Here is a 14,140-nt window from a genome sequence, read left to right as displayed (position 1 = left end):
ATACTGCAAATCACTATGAACAAATGACTTTTCACTGTGAGAATAATGACTCTGTTGGCTTTCAGTGAGAGATATGTGTTTTTCAGTCTGTTGGATAACCTTACACAGAATTTTAGTAGTTGAAGAAAAACAACAAATTTTTTATGCTTTTTAGATGAACAAGCACTTGAAGCTCATGTAGATAATATCACTAGGGTAGCCTTCTTTCATCTCAGAAATATTGCTAAGATAAGAAATATGATGTCACTTCATAATGCAGAAAAACTATTTCATGCTTTTGTTACCTCTAGGTTGGACTATTGTAATGCCTTACTGCCTTACTGGATGTTCCAGTAGGAGCATAAACAAGCTCCAGTTTGTCCAGAACGCAGCAGCTAGAGTCCTAACTAGAACCAGAAGATATGAACACATCACTCCTATCTTATCCACACTACATTGGCTCCCAGTCAAATTTCGATTATAAAATACTATCACTGACCTATAAAGCACTAAACGGTCTCACGCAACAGTACCTGAGCAATCTTTTGGTTATTTATGATCCGCCACACCTATTTCGTTCAAAGGGTGCAGGTTATTTGGTAGTACCAGTACAAGTAGGGATTCAGACACAGTCTCAGTGTTTAGGTCCAGGCTGAAGACACATTTGTTTAGTCAAGCTTTCAATTTATAGTTTTTCTTAGGTAAAGGAGCAGATCTGGAAGGTTCATGGGCATAGAGTGTTTGGTGTGCTGACATGCTTGCATTACCACCCTTGCAAGTCGCTCAGGTTTGCTGACTGTGAAGTGGTTGGACACTTTATGTCCCGGGAAGCCTTCATGTCTGTCACTTTCTGATGCTCCCTTTTAGTTATGCTGTCATAGCTAGACTTGCCAGAGTCCCTGCCTGCACTTTACACATAATATATATACATTATTGTGCAGGCAGGGATTCCTTTAAACATCACATGATCACAAGCATACCTAATATCTTTCTCATTCTCTCTGTCATTCTCTGTCAAGCTATACATCCCACTCCTGAGCTCCCAGGTTTCTGTGTTTCCAGTGTGACCACTTCTTCTTTCCGGACCTGCCTGATCCATCCAGACACTCTACCCCTGGTTGGAGTCTCGTTGCTTGGTGGTGCTCATTGATGCTGTGGATGGATCTGTGTGGACAGCCTGTGACTGGGGAACTGCTGTGGACAGAGCCAATTGGAGACTATCACATTGTCACAGATCTGCCGTTACATCTGTCAACTTGTGACAGCAAGGAATTAGTGTCTATAATAAACTCAGAAACTACACTGACCTAATAGTTCCTCATGTGCTCTTGGTTGCTGTTGTAGAAAGGATTTTATTTACATTTACATTATTTAATGTCCAGTGTCACCCAAATGAGGTTGAGGTTCCCTTACTGAGGAGTTTTTCCTTGCCACTATCGCCCTAAAGGATAAAGTAGGGATAAAATAGTTACGTAACTTTAAACTTTATAATTTTTTTCTCTGTGTTTTCATAATTCTGTAAAGCTGCTTTGAGACAATTGTTAAAAGCACTATACAAATAAATTGAATTGAAGAGAATTAATGGGTTCTTCATTTACTTCGAAGATTTGTGAAACATTTGTGTGGATTAAAACTAACTGGTTATTTATTTATTTATTTCATTATTTACTTGTCAGTGGATGTATTGCCCCAGTAGGCTAGTTAAAAACAGAAATATAAAAGATGGCAAAGCAATTCAATGCTTCCATCTATAGAATGTTTTGTGTTTTTTGTACCATTCTTGGAAAAATGTAGACATACATGTATGTAAAATGTATGGTGTTATCTTCAACAACCAAAGTTCTGTGTATAACACCATACATGAATGTCTAGAGTTTTCAGAGAATGGTACAAAAAACAGTGGAAATTCCACTTCATATTTCTGTTTTTATCTAGCCTACTAGGGCAATATATCCATTTAAGTGTTCCAAAAAACGTTAGTGTTATTTTATACAAATGTGTAAAGTAAATCTTCAAAGTAAATGATTATGCTCTCTGGGATGCCCCAAGTGCTTGTTTAAAACATCTACAACTACAAAACTATCCCCATGAGCAGAGGGGAGGGAAGGGAAGGATTGTGACCAACTGGCTAACAGCAATGTTGTTCCAAGTAACCAATTATCTTCCCATCCATGTTAAGGGGTGTTCTTTCATAAATGAAGTCTGTGAGTTAATTTATTGGCTCATTCCTCTGTGAAGGCAATACATTTGGTAAGTTTAGATTTATTTCGTTTTGCAATTGTATTACTGTAATCTATTCAATATATGATGTCACGCATGTCTGACTCAGTTGTTTTCACTTACACATAACTACAGCCATGTATCTATCATTCAAAAGCATGCTATAGGCTACAGTTTCTTAATTAATAAGTGCTAGACATGGCCAATGAGGGGTTCTGCATTTTTAATAAGGCTGCCAGAAAGGTGTTTAAAAAATTATGTGCAGCAAAGAAAGTATTCAATAGCCAGACCTTAGAGAAGATGAAATGATATCTTTAAATTGAGATTAAAGCCTTTTTTGGCAGTGACTGATAAGTAAGCCTTGTGTAAGGTAACAGGAGGGGTAAGCAGAGGTCAAAACCAAGACTCGCTCTAAATAAGCCCTATTTGACATAAGATGCTCGCCATCCATTTTCGCAACCTTCCCTGACAACAGAAACTACTGACTATAAATATTCTTTGTGAGGAACCAAGCAATATATCCTGGATCAAATATACAAATTTGTTTTATGGGGGTCAGTAGCTGCAACTGGACTTGGATGGAACATAACTTTAACTCAAGGTTATTCCACACTCCCACCAGGCATTGCTAGAGCAAATTAAATACCACGTTTTTTGTGGGGGTTTTTTTTTTTCATTCTTCATCCTTCACAAAAACACCATAATAGCTAAAATTTGAAACATCCTGAATTTGACCTTTGTCTCTTCTTATAACAAGGCTAAAAAAGGATAGGAAGACAAAGAAAATGCTATGCATCTCTTAGTGAAAAGAATTCAGCCTGAAATAGTGAGGGTTTCATTGAGTCTGTGGTCTGTGTTTGTGACTGTTTATTGAGATGGATGGATGCAATTCACCTGTAATGCAATTTTCATAAGTGGGGAAAGAGTGAGCATTGTTTTCTGGCATGTGTAAAAGTCATCACTTTTTCATTTTCACCTCTCTGCAAAACCATAAAAAACACAGTTGCCAAGGTATTACTTGAAAAAGTGAAATTCATTCCAGCTAATAGGAGGCATTTGTGTAAATAGGATACATGAGCACTCTAGTAAGAAGAAGAATATCTTTAGAATGTCTTTCAGGTTCAGGCAGCTTGACAGTATGAGGACGGACCTACCCTTCTTCATGGGTAGTGGCTGTCATTGGGCGGAATGCACTGGGCACTGAAAGACTGAAACCAAAAGTGTTGGTTGCTGCCAAAATAGAGACATAATACAGCCCTCCTCCGTCTTTCTTGTTTGGGAAGGGTGAGCTTGGCTTGCATGGTTTCAATGGAGCCGGTGATTCTGCAGCAGGTTGTCGAGATGAATGGAGAGGTTGATAAGCACTCCAGGGATTTCTGCTTGTTGCGACATGCAATTTTGGACAGGATGGCTAGGTTCAGTCCTTGATGGTAAGATGCTTTGAGCGCTGGTTCATTTTTAGCTGCTGCCAGCGGCAAGGGTTCTGAACTCCAGGGCATATTCAGCAGCTCCTTGATTTTCTTGGATCATGGATAGGAGTTGATTTCTTTCCCCTCTGGAGTATGATCAAATGCATCAAGACACAGCTTGATGAAACAGTTACCCTTGTTCCACACTGCAGTTGGCTAGATCAGATTTGTGACCCACCTTAAGTCGGGGTTGCAGGTTTGAGTCAAGATACGTTAGAGGATGGACAGAGTTGACAGCATCTATATAATTCCAACTGTAGGTGATGTTGATATGCTGCAGAATTTTAGATGGTCTGATGTTTCTGTGAACAATCTTACATCAACACTGATGCAAATGTTTTTCATAAAAAGCCATAATCTATATCTTAGGTTGATACTGAGTGGTCAATGCCTGTGTAGAACTAATATAATATAACTAACAAGGATTAAATGTGTCTAATGGTAGTTTCCTGTTTATGGGTTTATGGTTATGATATAAAATTGTGAAAAAGGCCATACATTGTAAAGCTACCCTGACTAGGTGTGTTATTTATACAATTCTTGTAACAAAGTATTTAAGGTAATTTAAATGGATGTTTGTTGTATTTAACTAATTGGTGCAGTTTGTTTAAGTTGAATACTCAAATGGGCACTAAACAAAAGTCCAAGATGCCTATGACAATACCACTTGTAACAAGCAATCTGGGACAATTATTTTGAATTTTACTATTATTTTCTAAAGTTTAATTATTATTATTATTATTATTATTATTATTATTATTATTATTATTATGTTTTTTTTTAAATACTCAAATAAAGTGGTTACTTATTTGAAAACCCTAAATTTGCAACATCAATTAGATTTGAGGTTTTTTTTTGTTTTTTTTTTTAAGACAAATTTCTCTCATTAAGCACAGAAATACTGTGAAATACACATTATGGGGAATTTTATGGGGAAAACTATTTGCAATAATCAGCTCTCCATCCTAATGTGGTTACATTACCATGGTAAGCAAGAATGGCAAAAAACCAGACGCTGCAGAAGTTTGATATTCAGTATTCAGTACAGCACTGAAAATGTTTTTTTTTTCCTCAGATGTATTACATTTGTACAGTATGGAGCTGTAGCAGACCAAATAGAAGACAGACCAATAGTAACACTTCAGTACCACTTGCTTCTGACTGACTGACCAAAAAGAATTGCCTTTAGATTCAGTTATTTTATGTTTTTCTCATACCTTTCTATGATGTACTGGCTATGAAAGATTACCCAAATGCAGTGGGCAGATTCTGTGTTACTAATACTGAAAAGAGTCAGCAATATATCCTCAGTCACTGCCATTATTGATCTTAACATGATTGACTTTTTGCCAGTCACTTGCCCAGATCATATTAACCGAACAAAGGCTATGAATCATTTCTCCAGGAAATGCTGTGTGTCCTAGGAGCAAGGTAACTCACACCCGGCAAAAAAATTCAAGTTATATCTCTCCGTTTTTCTCTCACTCGCCACCATTGAGACTCAACTAAACGACTACATGCTGGTTTAAAGCATATCCACAGCATCAAGTGACAGTTTGGGTCATACATTGCTCTTAGGCTTGACTCATTATGGAAAGCTTCTGCTCTAATAATCATAGATGTAAATTAGCCTTAACACTGAACTTACAAAGGCTTCCTGTAGTTTTTAATTATTATAACAGAATATGGACTTACAGATCAGCTTGTACAGTTAAAGAGAAAAGCTTAACGTTCTGGTTGTTGCTACTAGCTTGAATGCATAACATAATCAATACAACAGTGATCGGTTTGTTTCTCTGTTCTTGTCTTGGTTTATGCACAGAATAATGGATTTTTTGCCAAAGGGTCACTTGCATTCATGAACTTCTGCCATGCTGAATTTCATTCAAATCTATATGTATAGACCATGGTGCAGCAAGACAACACATACCGTATGTATGTTAGAGTTATGTCTGTGCATGCCCATACCTTATAATATTAACACCCATGCCTGTTCTCCTACGCACGTACATGGTCTCCACTAATACAGAATGGGCCACTCGTCCTCTGTTCCTCAGAAAGACTTAAGAGTTTTTGGGAAATAAATTTCTCCTGTTCATCTGTACACATCTGGCTAGAGCAGGACCTTTAGAAATGGGTGAGTGTACTAGGATTCATTTGTAATTTATGATAGATCCAGGCCATTCATATGCACCTGTTACAGATTTTAAGATGGTAGGTTATTTATTTCTCCTTCACAAATTTCTCAAACCTTCTGATTCCAGCACCTATTTTTTATACATATAAAAGACTACAAAATGCTATAATGGACAGTCTTCTAGTGAATGAACACAATCAATATTTGCAATCATAATATAACTTATTAGGTAGTTCGGCATCAGAAATAAACAATGGTTCTACTTTCTGTCAAGTGCACACTGTCTGGTTTCGCATCTGACGTCATGGTACGACACAAGGACACTTGAAAACAAGGACAGTTGTGTATCTTTTTGAATAAAGATGAATGAAAAAAATCGATCACAATGAAGAGATGCACAAAAAATCTCCAGCAACATACGTTATTACGACACTTTAGTGGTCTGTTTGTAGCAACGGCAACAAATTATATAACTTCTATGTTTTGTTTTTTTTATCTTTTTAAGACAGGCTTTGTGTTTTTGTGGATGTTTTCAAGGGTTTTAAAGTGTCTTTTGTTTTTAGATACAATAGGCTATTTTTAAGGTCATAACTCTACTCATTTAGTATTGGAGATGGATGTTTCTATCTCTTATAGACTATACTAAACTCAATAGATTTTTAGCCATTTTAAAATAGTAAAACTTATAATGTTTCCTCTTAGATATCATCTCTAAATCTTGTTCAAGTTGAGTTTTGATTACTGTAGATAGCTGTGGTTTGAGCTTGAGATTTGGAGGCTTTTTGCAGCCTGCCGCTTTACCGTCCACATAAACTGTATGCAATAACTGTCTTCCATCACAGGGCTTATTTAGAGGCAAGGATTAGACTAGTTGGATAGGTCTCTAGGGGCAGATTTAGCTTCTCTGGGAGCACTATGTTACCCAAGGCTCAGCTTTTTAAACTGCAAGTGCATTTTAGAGCAGAATGCTAATTGCTTTAGTGATTGCCTATTGCGGTAGACTAACAAATACACAGCTTGTGTCCTCACACAGCCCCTCAGGGGGGAAGTGTCTAGAGCAAAGTTCAGCATCCCAGGAAGCACAGACAAGACAAGTTTGTAGTGTGTAGGCTTTAGTGTTAAACATGCATTATGTATATGTGAGAAAGTAAGGAAAGAGCTATTGGAGGTCACTAGAAATGATTTCTAGAAAAGTTTCACTGCCAATAAAATACTATGACATGTTTACTTAACAACAGAAATATACAGTATATTTAGTAAAATAGTGTGGATTGTTTTCGAACCTTGATACGCCAGCTGCATGTAAAGATCATATGAAAAAATTTGTAGTCTGTCTAAAACCTATTGCCTAAACCTAAAAAACTATTTCATCGAAAAAGTGTCAAATCTACTTAAATTGATCCGGGTTTTGAATAAGTACACATCACAGCAAAATGGAATTGATTCAGTTTGTAATCAGATACCAGCTGTCAAATTGTCTTCTGCATCATCAAATCACCCTTGGAGCAAAGAATAGAGATTTCCTTCTTTGTACAAAGTGTTAAAATATTGAAATGACCTAACAGGAATTTAGCCAGCAGAACAAAACTAACTGAATTTATCAGCAATTATTTCACCACACTGTTAGTATGAATAAAAATCGGTCAAGGCCAGTGATAACACAGGTGATGGGACAGAAAATATTGTGGATGATGTAGCATCTAATATTGCATACTTATTAGGAATTTGGAAGGAATGCTTTCCGCAAGCAGGTTAGATTTTAAATGTAGAAGTAGCAGGGTGTCTTTAAGTGGAGTTGAACTGGAATTGACTCTTTAAATGCGATTTCACACTTTTCATCTTTGCAGTTAATAAGACTTTAAATTGCTCCAACTTTCAGGTGGGAAACATATTTCAGTTCAAAGAAAACCTGTAGTTTTCAGAGCTATCTAAAGAGGAAAGTGTCAAAACCAGACCATGGGGAGGTTTTGCAAGGCCACAACACTGTGACAGGCTGCAACATGTGCTGACTGAGATACCGAAAAATGCGCACTATCATATGCTTATTGTACTAAACTAGAATTGCACTTGTGTTAAATTATAAAGATGGCAAATGCACACATGATAAGGAATAATGCAACTTGGCTGGAAATCAATTCCAGCATGTTAGTAGTGTAGGTTCTCGACTGGCTGTCTGTTCTGTTTATTCTCAGAATGTACAGAGAGAAAAAAAATCCCATCAGCAACATTGCAATAATCATAAATCAGATTATTTTTTTTTCCGATTGACTATGAATAAGATGGAAGAAGGGAAAGCACTACCCTAATTACTTTTAAAAGCAAAAATTCATTATTTCATTTTGATTACTGCAATGAAAAATAAAGCATCTCTCTCTCACACACACTCACTATCTCACGCACTCTCTCTCTCTCTCTCTCTCTCTCTCTCTCTCTCTTTGTGTGTCTAAATGAGCTCTAAACTAAACAATATTCACACTCTGGGGACTGATTAGGTGAATGAACCATATGCAAAAGTGGTTTCAGTCCTGCAGTTTGATGTCTGCACCCATCTTATACTCCCTAAAATAGCAAACACAAAGAGCAAGTCAGCAAGCATTAGCAGAGAACAGTAGCGTTACAATATTGCTGCACATTATTAAATGGAGCAATTCCGCTCAGCAAACTTGCCGGTTTAACCACAGCAATTACTGGCCAACTTCCCTGCATTTTCACATACCAGATCCACAGAGACAAGATTATTGTGGAAGATCTTAAATGTCCTACAAAGAGCCCTGACTTCAACCTCAGTGAACACCTTTGGGATGAATTGGAGCATGGACTGTGCTCCAGGTCTTATTGCCTAACATCATCACCTAACCTCACTAACACTCTTATAGCTGAATGAACAAAAATCCCCACAGCCATGCTCCAAAATCTAGTGGAAAGTTCAACATATGTATAAAAAGACATATGATATGGGCAGACGTCCAGATACGTTTCACGATATAATGTATCTATCAAGATCACATGGTATGAACCATTGCATCTCAGGAACACCCCAGAAGGCCTGCTGTTTTTTTTGAGTTTGTTCTAATCCAGTCATCTAGCCAATGAATGTTAGTAGTTAAGGTGTTGGACAATTAATCAGAAGGTTAAGAGTTCAAAGCCTTTGACCACCAAGCTGAGATATAAAATGAGATAAAAATATAAGTTGCTATAGATGAGTGTGTCTCATCTAAATAAAAAGTGTAAAAATGAGTGAGAAAGTGTATAATCGCTTTGATCATGAACACCGTCCATCGGTCTGGCTAGTCTGGTCACCTAAGATTAATGTCACCCATGACATTTAAACTCAAGCCTCATCACGATCACATACTTTCAAGAATAGTTTCATTGTGTTACCTAATTGCTTCATTGTTCACTTTAACAGGCACTCTGAACAAGCTTGCAGATCTAAACCATGCCTCATACAGACCCGGTGTTCAAGCAAGTGGCTTTTATGAGCTGCAACTCGCTTCTTACTGTCCAGCACATGTATTATTTAATGCTGTATTTACTTTCTGTACAAAAACACCCTTACCAGTCTGTTACCATAACTCATCCAAAATTGTTTTCCAAAAAGTCTTTATTGGTCCCAATGGAGGACTTATTCAATAACAACCAGGCTAACCAAGGCAAATCACTTTGCTTTGCTCTTCCTAAAGTGCATATGACAGATAAAGGATCCATAGAAAGCATTGGAAAGGTGTTGCTAAGTTTATATAAGGTCCTGTCTGTATACTTATTATGAACATTTTCCGGAACATTTTCATTATATGTCTCATGAATGCACTAATGTGTCCTTCATGATCACACTCACAGCCTTTACATACATATGAAGAATGAGAATGATGGCGTGTTGAATTGTGTAATCATTAAGAGGATAAAGGAAGGAAGTGCTTGTTTGAGTTTAGTTCTTTCTGCCACTACATTTAATATTCCAGTATTTATATAGACTCATAAATCTCATTCAGCACTTGACGCAGTGGTGTCTTTTGCTATTGGGTAGCATCTTGGACACCTCTCTGCCTGTACATTGCCATTACTTATTCAGAGTGTTTGGTGGGAGCCTCAGTGTCTGTGGCAGTGCTTGCAGGGCCAGACCTATCGAACTGGGCCGTAATTGATGTAATACATCAATGCACTTGAGCTCAGCTGCTTTAATTAGGCGATCCTGGTCATTTCATCAATGCCTTCTCCCTCCATCTTCTTTCTTCCTCCTGTCCCCACCTCTAGGATAATACCCAGTACCCTGTGTTGAATGCAAAACACTCAGCAGATCTGAGCAATGGCCCACCCTGATAGTCTCCCATATGGCTGCGTAGTCTGAGAACTATGGGGATAATCATTCTAGAATGTGTAAATTTCCCAACAGACACTGTCAAAAAAACAAAGCAATTTACAGAAATTTGTAAATTTAGATCCTGATTAGACAAGCCTCCGGTGATGGGCCAAGAAGAAGAACAACAACAGCAAAATATTCCAGCGACTCCTACATGCACTCATGCAAAATAAATCACAGGTATATGTTAATATATCCATTATATTTGTTATTATTATTGAAAATGCATTCAGTTTCATACAAAACTTTAATGTCACCTTCTTCATTTCTAACTTCAAAAAGTCTTTTCTGATAATAGTTTAAGACGTTAAATTATCATTTGACATAACCTATCATGGCAATTATGAGTAATTGTAGAATGACACACATCACTTGCATGAGGGTCAGATTTAAGAGTGTATAAGAGACCAAATATATATATGTATATATATATATATATATATATATATATATATATATATATATATATATATATATATATATATATATTTGGAACTTGAGCCAAAATAGTAAGCAAGTGATGTGTTGAAGCAGTTTTGGAAGTAGAAAAAATGGGCAAGTGATTTGTGTGTGTGTGTGTGTGTGAATATGTTTACAAAGCCTTCAGTTTGCTAGAATTGATTGGAAGCCCAATAGGAACATAACCTTAATGTATTATAAAAGAATGTTTTATAAAATGTAAGATTTTTTTTTTTTGGTCACATGAGAGAACAGTCTGCTGCTTTTTTCCCTTTATTATTCTATTCTGGTCTTATATCACCCTTTATTTTTCATTTCATTTCACTCAACTCAGATGACTAATGAATGTATGTGTTTATGTGTGACCTTCAGTAGGCGAGCTCTATAGGAAACCAAATTGAAAGGAAAAAAAAAAAAAAAAACCTTGAAACATTCCTGCCTTAAGAACAGCATTGAATGAGCCTTAAATAAGAGCCTTTAGATTTCAATACTGCTGGTCAGATTTTACCAACTCATGTATTCTACCACCGAAGAAATTCAAACAGAGTAGGTACATGTTATAAAAAAGCATTTTTAAAAAATTGAGTTAAGTTGCATGACAATCATTTCTATGACAATTCATACTTCTCACATAACATCATGCTTCTTTTTGCTTATTTGTGGAGCTCCAGACTCCAGAACAGTTTCCCCAGACCTTGACCCACCATATGTGGCATGTGTCTGCATGCCTGCTGTGGACCACATGCCTGGTTCCTGTTGCTCTCGGCGATTATGGTGAGTTTGTGTAATCATTTTGATTAGTTTCAGGGCTGCTGGTATGGCATTCCAAGCAGTGTTGCCTGGTATTGCAGCTGTACAGGCTGGGTATAATATACTTACAGTATGAGGGCCTTCAGTGGGACTATGAGCAGCTCAAATTAGATCCCACCAGTTTAGGTAGGTTTTGTTGTTGGGGTTTTTTTTTGATCCTTAGTTGTAAGAAAGGCACTATACAGTGGATCCTCAGCATACGAATGCCCTCCCTGATGAATTTCCATCGGCATACAAACCATTTTCGGCATAAGAAAGAACCAAACCGAATGGCAGATAAGTTCGACACTTGTTTGCGTCAGTGGAAAGCCAACTGAAGTTTACAAATTTGACACATTTTTTTTCAGTGAGCGAAAGCTGTTTCAAAAGAGTCAACCCACGATACCAACGTTGCCTTCAGCATGCGATCAAAATCTATGTGATTTTAGCACGTTTTTTTGTTGACAGATTGGTGGTGTGGGTGGCCCACTCTATTTCCTGTGACTTCCTGTGAGGACCCATGGAATGCTTGGCTTGGGTCAGTTCTTTGTAAGCAGCCATACAGTTTACATACTGGTCATATTGATAATATTTTTGGGTGGCTGGAACGGATTATCTCTATTTACCTTATTTCTTATGGGAAAATTAGTTTTGCAATAACAATTTTCGCCTTAAGATCTTGCCTCCAGAACAAATTCAGATTGTATGACGAGGTTCCACTGTATTATTAAATGTGTTTGTAATTGCAAGTTTACCCCATGTTGTCAGCAAGTACTATAGGATTTTTCACTGAAACCATTAAGGTGCCCGTGTTAGAAGAGTACGAGTAAAGCAACAGAATATTAACATCATCTGGGTCAAAAATACTGAAAATGTACATGTACATCACAAAAGCTTTTGCTAAATCCTTAATCCATGTGATATAAATCTGGGGATAGCTTATAAAATATAAAGCAAAAAAGAGAAAAAGAAAAGATTTTACGTATGCAGAGAACCAAATACAAAGCAACAGTCCATTACAGTATAAGCTACTATACTGTAATTTATTGATGATGCAGAGCTCATAAAGATATGATCCTGTTCAAATTGTTTGGTTTTCATTTTGTTCCAATTTTTTTGTTCTATCACAGTAATCATGAATATGATGGTAGGAAATATGCTCAGTCAGGTTTAACTATAATTCTATCATTTAGAATGTCTTTATGAGCTCTGTATTCATTATAATGAATCTTTACAAGGGCGGAAATGAATAAGGATGGGATTTTTCTGTCTGAGTGCAGTGCTGCCATCTTTTGTGCTCTTAACAGTCTAAGACATCTCTCAAACAAGATGCTGTACATTTATAACAGGTATTATGTCACGTGGAAGGAGATAGACACGGTTTTGTGGATGTAAGTGCAGGAGGGTGTTTTATTAAATACAAACAGGTAAATCCAAAGACAAAGAGCAGGTCAAAAAAAAGGCTGGGGTCAATGAGGAGCAAACAGAGTGACTGGGGCTATGCAAAGAAAGAGCAAAAACAGGCCATGGTCAATCGATTGGTGAGCAGAGTGACTAAAATTAGGGCATAGGTCAAAATCCAGGTTAGCACAACAAGAATCTTCGTCACATCACAAACTGGAGAATATACTTCACACTGAACATGACACACACAAGACTTTGTATGCGTATGAAACAGCAAGACTGATCATAGAGATTACACAGGGCACACAAGATGTGAACCAAAAGAAAACACGTTTATTTATTTTTCAATTTAGTTCACTTTAATTTCATTTGTATAGCACTTTTAACAATGGACATTGTCTCAGCTTTACAGAACACAAGAAATACAGTACAAAATGTTCAAGATTAATATTAGACTTATATTTAAATGTATTTGTATGAATCTCTAATGTGAAAGCCTGAGGTGACTGTGGCAAGGAAAAACTTCCTTAGATGGTAAGATAAAGACACCTTGAGATTTATGATACATATTTATGATAAATAAACAATGCAAATACATGAAAACATGAATACATGGTCACACCTGTGCATGGATTCAGAAAACTATACTAAATCTATCCTATACTATTAACTATACTAACAGTTAGTGGGCATGTATACACAAAATGTATTTTTTTTTTTCCCCCACAGCAAGGATGAATCCTGCTGATTTTTCTTGAACGGACCCAAAGAATATACTTATATATGCACATAAATAATTCATCGAAAACAAAAACAAACAACCAAACAAAGAAAAGTGTAATACAATTGTACAGTGTTATCCTCCATATATGATATGACATTACTAGGGCTATATTCACATTACAGAGTGAAATCTAAATTGATATGATTTTCCAAATCTGATATATTATGTCTCATGATAGAAGCAATATGTTTTCATGTTGTCTAGTTGTCTACCTTCCTCATACGTCCGTCCAAGACTCAGGTTAAAAGTTTATCCCAAGAGTAAGTGGTTAAATTTTTGTAGGATTTATACAGAATTATTATTGTAACCAGAATCAAATAATTGTTCTTTAAGAGCTTGATCTTGATCAATAATGCTTGTAACATGTGAACATAGGCTAGAGGCCACAAGGCATTTCTGCTAAATTTCCTCATGCAGGACATCTGAGACAGTGAATTATACATAAGCGCAAATGATTTTTCGTTTTCAATGCAACAGTAATTCATGGAAGACTGAACAGAGCTTTAATCCCAGCACTAGTCGAATTTCAACAATGTGTT

General features: G+C 36.7%; 1 protein-coding gene across 1 annotated transcript in view; it reads left to right on the top strand.

Moving 5' to 3' along the window:
- Positions 1 to 14,140, top strand: part of nkpd1 (NTPase, KAP family P-loop domain containing 1) — a 191,939-nt gene that overhangs the window by 50,819 nt on the left and 126,980 nt on the right. The gene's annotated exons all lie outside the window — the stretch shown is intronic.

This window comes from Hemibagrus wyckioides, linkage group LG10, assembly GCF_019097595.1.
Source record: "Hemibagrus wyckioides isolate EC202008001 linkage group LG10, SWU_Hwy_1.0, whole genome shotgun sequence".
Taxonomy (NCBI): domain Eukaryota; kingdom Metazoa; phylum Chordata; class Actinopteri; order Siluriformes; family Bagridae; genus Hemibagrus; species Hemibagrus wyckioides.
This window is presented reverse-complemented; position numbering and strand designations above follow the sequence as displayed.